Genomic DNA, 8,382 nt, shown 5'->3' on the forward strand with positions numbered 1-8,382 from the left:
ACACAGATGAGGACAGGAGAACAAAAAAGACAGAAGAAAATACAAGTAAAAACAGGAGTGAATGAAAGAAAGGGAGCAGAGTGAGAGGTCCGTCCGGGGTGAAGCTCTGACAGGATTAAGTCTCAGCGACACGAGATGTGATTGAATTTCAATGAAGAGAAACACGTGAGAAAATGACACAGAAAGAAATGAACTAAAGGACCCCCCCGACTCCCAAACACCCTCCAAAAAAACAGAGAAGAGAGAAGCTGGAGGACTCTCGAGGCAAAAGAGGAATCAAAAACAAGTGATTGAGCTGAAGGAGAGAAAAAGTCTAATCTTCTCAGACTCTGATCGAGTAATCCTGTAACACAAGCAGAACAAAATCTATCACTTCACAAACATATTCTGGCTGAGAAAATCCTGCTCACACGACTGTGGAGATGAACACAAAACCTCTGTGTGAGTGAAAGCGAAGAGAAAGGTCGACATCAGTGTTTTTTATTTGTTGCTGCTGCTTTCTATTTTTCAGACCGAGAGCTGAAAGGATTAAAAATAAAATCACACGGAGTGCCAAAAGTTTTCAGGCGACCGAGCATCAAAACTGTAGTTCCTGGATTTGCCACTAGAGGCTCCAACAGCAAGGTTTCTCCCGTGACGTCATATGCACCTTGTTTGAGAGATATTCGCCAATATGGTTGCTAGGAAACATATAGGCTATTCCCATTGTTACTGGTTGGGAGTTCGTGGTTGTACCTGGAGGTTGCTGGCTCTCGCTGGGTTAAATTGGTTTTAAAGACAGTCCTCCACCAAACACCTCACCATGATTGCCACAGTTGACAGCAGATTGCCACGGTTACCTGTAGTTTTACATTTTTGTCTGCAAATACTTGCTAACTACTCGTTGAGCGGTAGTACAGCTTAATAAAGCGCTGCATAAAAGTAGTATAAACTTGTGCCAGCATGATTCAAAGGGTGCAACTTTTACTTTGAAAGTAGATGGTCTATATTTCGGACGTATAAACTACAGACAGTTAGCAATTTGCTAGCAATCAATAGATCAATGATCTCAAGAAGGTTTACTCTGTTTCCCTCACGACAGTAGTTGCCAGATGGTCATGGACCAGTCGCTAGGCCTGTGTAAGGGTGAGGGCAGGAAATTTTGCTCCCAGGAACACAAATCGTAGGATTAGAGGTCTATTTCATGAACTGCTACTTCCTTCTAGTTCAAAGATGCATCCACCTGCAGAACAAGAGAGCTTTAACCACCAGCAGTAGAGTTGCAACAAGTCATTAATTTCATTATTGACTTTGTATTCGCCACAAACGTGCTTTTAATAAATGTCTCCTCGTGTTCAGCTAACGGGGACGAACTCTTAAACATGTAGTTTGCTTTGTAAAATCACAAGAAAAAAGCTGGAATCAGAGAACAGTTTATTTTACTGTAGTTTTCACTTATTTCATCCTTCAGTTGATCTGCTCCATATTTTCTGTCTGCTTTCCTTCTGGTGTCAATTATAATTTTTACTCATCTTCTTAGATTCTTCCTTGATCTCTTGCTTGTATTTCTTTATTTCCTCCTGGCTCTTCTTTCTTTAGCTTTATTGACTTTTTCATTGCAATTTTCTTACGACACATTTCCAACCTCAGGACTTTGAGTTGTAGCAGTTGAAGTGAGGGGAGATTAATTTTGAGCCTCTCATTTTTAAGATTTTTCCTGATACTGTTGCAGTTTCTTTTCTCCTAAAGAAAAAGAAGAATCTCGACAGCTGAGTGAAACAAAACAAAAAAACACAACAACAGGAGCCACACATACCCTCAAACCTGATGATGCACAGAGCAGTGTGACCCTCCTCCTCCTCCTCGTCCCCCAGCCTTCAGCCCTGCTTTCAGCTTTCAGATGCAAACGAAGCAGACATATGGAGAGGAGGTCTCCCTCCGCTGTGGCCCTCCTAAAGATTCAGATTGTATGACAAATCACGTCCAGGGCCGCTCTACCTCCTCCATACTCCTCCACCCCCTGCACTCTGCAGCACACCCCCAGACAACAGCTTCATTAGCCTGAAAGAAGAGAGTTTTCGCAGCTTTGTCGAGTCAAGACTCACAGCTCCTTCTCCCCTTCTCAATTACTCCTTTGTTGGAGCAAATTCAAGTTATTGCACTCCAAACCATATGGCCTGCTCCTTCTCCCCCTCTCAATTCTCGCTTGTTTACGTTTAACTTCTCGGTTAAAATCCTTAATATTGAGTTTGTATCTTCACTTTAACTTTTATTTCCTGAAATGATTAATATTTCAAACTGTTATCTGCGACAATTAACTTAAATATTTATAAGCAGTGACATGTACAAGCTCGTATTGTTCCAGGATTTCTGCACTTATTTCTTAAAAATAATTATTAAAATATTCTTTCTGCACTACCTGAACAAAAATGTTTGTAGAGATAAAAAAAAATAACCAGAGGGGAAAAGTAAGAAAATGTGTGAGGAACATATGATTATCAGCAGCAGAATTACTTTTGATAAATGTCTGTTAAAAAACTGAAAGGTGTTTCCTCCTCCTCCATGTTTCTGCTTCTTTCAGTGCTTAAACCATTCCTATCCACATAAAAAATTAAGCTTATTTTTGGAAATGGAGCCTGATAGGGATGGGTGTCGAAAACCGGTTCTTGTTGAGAACCGGTTCCCACTGTTTCAATTCCTTGGAATCGTTTGCCATTTTTGCAAACGATTCCCTTAACGATTCCAGTCACCCCGAATGACGTCACCACGTTGCGGAGCATCATTTATCTGGCACGGCGCCTAAGCAGCTCACACGCTCAAAAGTTTGATTATACTTTACGAGAACGGATGACAACAGGGCAACTTGCAATACTTGCAAAGTAGATATTTCATTTAAGGGAGGAAACACTACGAATATGCAAAAGCATTTGCTCACAAAACACGCGATGACCTTAAATGAATGTCATGTTTTTAATTCCGCTCCGGACTCGTGAATCACAACCCAGCAGCAGCGGTAACGTTTGCACGTCCTCTCCCGTTAATGCGGCAGGTAAATAATCAAATAACAGTGCATATTATGTTAGCGCGATCGGCCTTGTTACAAAATCTGCCATTACTGTGCATTTGGGTGGCCATGATGAGAGAGACAGAGTCTGGCTCAGATGCTGGCAGTTCTCGCTGCAGTCTACCGGTAGCGTCTCCTTTCAGGCCAGGATAGACGAATGTCACCGAGCAGTGACTAAGTTTGTGGTCAAAGGCTTGCACCCATTTGCCACAGCAGATGCCCCCAATTTTCGGTAAGTGAATGTGTTTAATTGTAGGCAGGGACATTACTGGATATTCTTGTGTAATTGCTACTGAATAATTTATGTTATACTTTGTTATTGCTACAGAAGAATATTTATTTTATTATTTTACAATTTTTTTTTGCTGGGGACCCTGTGACACCCCATTAAAGAGCCGTAGGCTGTGGATCTCTTAAGATCTCACTGTTGGGTTTGTAAGGCCATGTTACGCCTAAATTTCTATCTTGTTCAAAGAGAAGATATAAAACAAAGTTCTAAGCTAATCGACCTTAGTGTTCTCCTTTTTAAAAAAGAATCGATAAAGAATCGAATCGTTAAACAGAATCAAAAATGGAATCGGAATCGTGAAAATCTTATCAATACCCAACCCTAGAGCCTGATGAGTTAACACTTTGCATCTCATACAAATACAATGCTCAAACTGATCGCCACACCCCCAAAAGAGGGTGGAGCTTTGGGTGCCAGAAACAGCATTTGTTCCTGTCACCTTCCCCTCACTGCGGTTGATTCCCCATTATCAGAACTTAACAGTGAGGCTCACGAAGTGAAAATCCCATTCATATTCCCCATTAAGGATTTTGGATATGATCCATAATGCTGTGACCACTCGGAGGAGACTTAATGATGAGAGAATGTGAGAGAATATTTGCATGGCATTCATTTTCATTCAGGCTTTCTTACTCAGATAAAATTGTTCGAGGCATCTACACAGATGAGCTTCCCGGTTACGGAACAGTAGTAGCAACACTTGTGGTGCACAAAGACTGAGCATAAAATGTATGGCACTCTTGCAAGACGTGCATATTTGACACTGCTGGTTTGGAATCATTGTGCATTGCCAGCACCTGCAGGCATTAGTAAAAGAATTGATGAGCTCAGACAAGTACAATTCCGATTCTTTGGAATATTTTTATCTACTTCTCAATTTGAAGGGATGAGGTATAACAATGCAGAGGCATTAACAATATAGATGGCACCATCAAAAACAATAGTTTGAAATCACAATTATTATTAAACCACATTATTAATTCAATATCATGAGAAACCAGTCAGTTAGCTAGATTTAGGCAATAAAAAACTTCTCATTAGGTTTGGTTTAACTCCACAGGTTAACATACATTTCAGTCTTTCCGCAGTCCTCTTAAATATTTTAGTTTCACAGTCATGCTGACTGTCAGGAAAGATGGAACAAATTAAGTCGATGAACATAAACAAGCATATATGGTATGAAGGTTGGGCTTTTATTGTGGAAGGAAGAAACCCATTTCGCACATGCATGCAACAGATTGATGTGTGATAACGAAGGGACGGCTGCGAGATGTGATTTTCGACTTCTGCATATGCTTTGTCTTTATGTTTTTCACTACCTGACTCTTTATTAAAGACTCTCTATTAAAAAACAAACTGGAAAATGACCTGGTTATGGAGTATCTAGCGATACAATCAGTTTATCTAGTTTTAATTATTAAAGTGTAATATTTGAAGATTTTTGGCTAAAACTCAAAATAACTGAATTAACTGAATGTATGGTGAGCTTTGGGTTCGGTTTGTAAAAGCTCTTTAAAAACATGTATCAGAACCTTTGTGTCTATGCTTATAGAAGCTCCAGGTCCAAGAGTGATGCTTCAGTAAACACTCTTTACACTCCTCCTTTTCCTCTTCCTCCTCTGCTCCTCCATCACGTCTCTGCGCACACACATGATCAAATACAGTCCTTTGTCCCATCTGTCTGCTCTTATGAATATCTTCCCCTCTCCTCACAGCCGTCTTGTTGTTCAGGAAGGTTTTAATGTAATGGAACGCCGCCGTGAATCAGGCGCATGAATGCTGCTGCCGCCAGCGCCGCGCGGCCTCCACCTCCATCAATCTGCTGATGCATTCTGGGAGCTGCTTCCCTTTCACTTGTCTGCAGGCTGTTTGCTCAGGGTTATAATTTACCTCTGCGTTAACAGCCACAAAGGGAAGCAGTTTGGATTTATCTGCGGCTGCCCGGCGTCATGACAACGTCATGACCAGAAAACACAGCACCTGAAAAGAGTCACCGGGTTGGACACCAACTCATCATGGAGCCTCCAATACAGAGTGTGAAGACTGCAGGTTTCCATAAAGAGAAGCCTTCATTTAGCATCCCAGCATCAATCAAACAGAAACACGTGAAAGAGATGTCTAATGGGTCAAACCGAAGCTCTGATGGTTATTTATAAAACCCAGTCTGCACCACACACATTATTCAAAGATGCACGCCAACACTCAGACGTCACCCTTTGGTTTGCGAAGCTTCAGTGGGAATATTTAAGCTGCACCCATGTTGGTTTTTTTCTGAAGCCAGAAGGGACCATAAGTAGAAAAGAGTGCAGACTGCTAAGTTAGCCCCACAATTACCTGTGATATATTATTTTAGCATGGGAGTCTAGGTGGACTGACTCGCTCCTGGAGCCTCTAGTGGACATTTGAGGAATTGCAGTGTTTTACAAACGTGTTAATAAATTCTCAATGTCAAATTGTTTTCTCCAAAGTTTGAGTCAGTATGTTGAGATTTTGAGATAATAACCTGAAATTTCTAATTATGGATGGCAAAAAAATCCACAGTTTTGACTTTTTTATCCATTTGCACAATACTATGTTACTTTTAGAATCATCTGCACTGATAGCTAAGCTAAGCTATTTATTTCTCAGGATAGTTATATTGTTACTTGTTACAGTTATTTGATATTATATTTTGCACTATCCTACTGTATATTACTGTATACTTGTATTCTATTGTACATATTGTATATCTTATTCCTCTGCTCCTCTGTCTCTCTTGCTTCATTGAGCATGTATATGACAAAAGAATTTGCCTCGGGATAAATAAAGTTCTTTTTATCTTATCTTATCTAATCTTATCTTATCATGTGAAGTTAAAATGGATGAATCCAGTTGTAACTATAGCTGATAAAGTAATCTTACAATGGACAGCTAAGTGACTAAAACAGTTCCGGAGTTCTGAATGTTTACGCCAACCCTCATACACTCAAGATAACATTTTACTAATAAAACCTAATAAAATCTTACAGTTTGACCATGTTAGCAGGCAGGCTAGCATTAGCTTAGTTTAGCAAGAAGAAATATTCTTTCTTTGATCCTGAAAACAGAATAATTCCTCCACGACTTCAGTGTCCTGCTGATGTTGAACCCCGATGTACGGTCAGATGGTTTCACTGGATAGAACAACTTTTTCGTATTATTTCTGCTGCACAATTAATTAAATTAATTAATTAATTAATTAAACTTCTCAAAAGTCACCTCTGTGTATTCAGTACTCGTGCTCATTTTAAACTTCAAGTGCACTTGTTGTCAAATGCAGTGACCTGATTGGTCCGAAAAATGTGAAAAATATTTTTAACGCATTAAATATTCTCAGGAATTTTAGGCGTCCGGTGTGTAAAGGCTATAAGAGTAATTGGAAAGCATGTAACATGAAAAAAGTAACTTAAACCATGTTTCAGTCTGGTCCACTAAAGTTTGATCTGTTTCGTGTTTTGGCTTTTTTGTGGCCCAGATCTGGAATGAGAACCACTCCTTCCATGCTGCGAAAAGGATCACGTCTAACGAATGTAAGAAAAGGTCTCATCGGGTGTTTCTTTGACCAAACCCAACCGCCACGGTTCCTGAACCTGAACCTTCGTCTCGGAGGTGAAGAACAAGCAGCATGATGTTCAGACTCCTCCTCCTCTTCTACCAGAGGAACAATGAGCCTCTATTGAGGACTCCCAGTCGGACGCTCCGATGGAGATGATGAAGATGATGCTGAAGGTGATCACATGCAGATGGATGGGTGGGGATTGGGCGTCCTGACACCAACACAGGGGTCATGACCTCGCAGCACTTTGCAGACATCTGTGGCTGTTGCACATTCCCCAACATCTCCCTCTGACCAATCAGCACTCGGCGAGAATGTGTGACCTGCCACCCCTGAGGCCACGCCTCCTTTGATACACACACCCTCATCAGCATGCATGGCTGCAGTCCTGGTCTGTATCTGACCTGTCAGGCAACAATGGGGGGCTGCGGCTGATCTATGGCCGCCGCTGCTTTGTGCCTCTGTCACAGAAGAAGAGAGAGCAGAGCAAGCAGGAGGAACTTCCTGTCAGATAAATTAGTCCTCGCTCTAAATTCCTGCTCAGACAGCAGCTCAGGAGGTTAGAAACCCTGCTGAGGGCCTACAGGCTGGGCAGACTGTGTCGCCCCCTGCAGGTAGAGCTGCAAAACTCCCTTAAAACACAAGTTTTTAACTTTCAGTGAACTATTCGAGGTCATAAATAAAATATGTATATTTATTTTTAAAAATTAGTATTTAACAATTTTAAAGAACATTCTAAAAAACGTAAAAAATTATATATTTCTTACTTTATAAATGACCATACTTACATAAATCATATACTGCATCTCCATGTATGTTTACGTTTCGCTTGATCGCTGCACTTTTGGGGTGGTTCAAGACTTTTACCCAGTCCTTTTTGCGCTCCTAGCTGTGTGGATGCTTTTTATTAACAGACAAACACTTTTTTTTTCCTTTCATAAACATTTATTTCAAGTAGTATAAGAAAAAATAGATTTTTTTTACATTGTTTTTGTTTATATGACTTTTTATACAGTACTTTCTGTGCATTTAGAAAAAAAGTCAACACGAGTTATTTGATGTAGGCAGCAGAGCGAAGACAAGTCAGAGCTGACAGAAACGCCAAGGATGCTGGGAAAAAGAGCAAGAAACAGCAGAACAGCCAGCTAAACAAACCACGACCGGAAAAGTGCTTTTAGACGCCACGAGGCGGCGAAGGCGACCCTCTGAACAGGAAGTCGAATTAAAAAAAACAAAAAAACAAAACAAAACAAAACAAAAAAAAAAACAAAAAAAAAACAAAAAAAAAACAAGCACACAGTTTGATTTCAGGTTTTATAAAAGTGCCCCAAATAATAATTAAAGTGGAGACAGGAAGCAGTTTGTTCTGATTTAGAGTCATACAAACACCTCTCAGCTGATGTACATTCAGAGAGTTCACACACACACACACACACACACACACACACACACACACACACACACACACACACACAC

Source organism: Pundamilia nyererei, unplaced genomic scaffold (genome assembly GCF_000239375.1).
Source record: "Pundamilia nyererei isolate P.nyererei 1_Seehausen unplaced genomic scaffold, PunNye1.0 scaffold00079, whole genome shotgun sequence".
NCBI classification, from domain to species: domain Eukaryota; kingdom Metazoa; phylum Chordata; class Actinopteri; order Cichliformes; family Cichlidae; genus Pundamilia; species Pundamilia nyererei.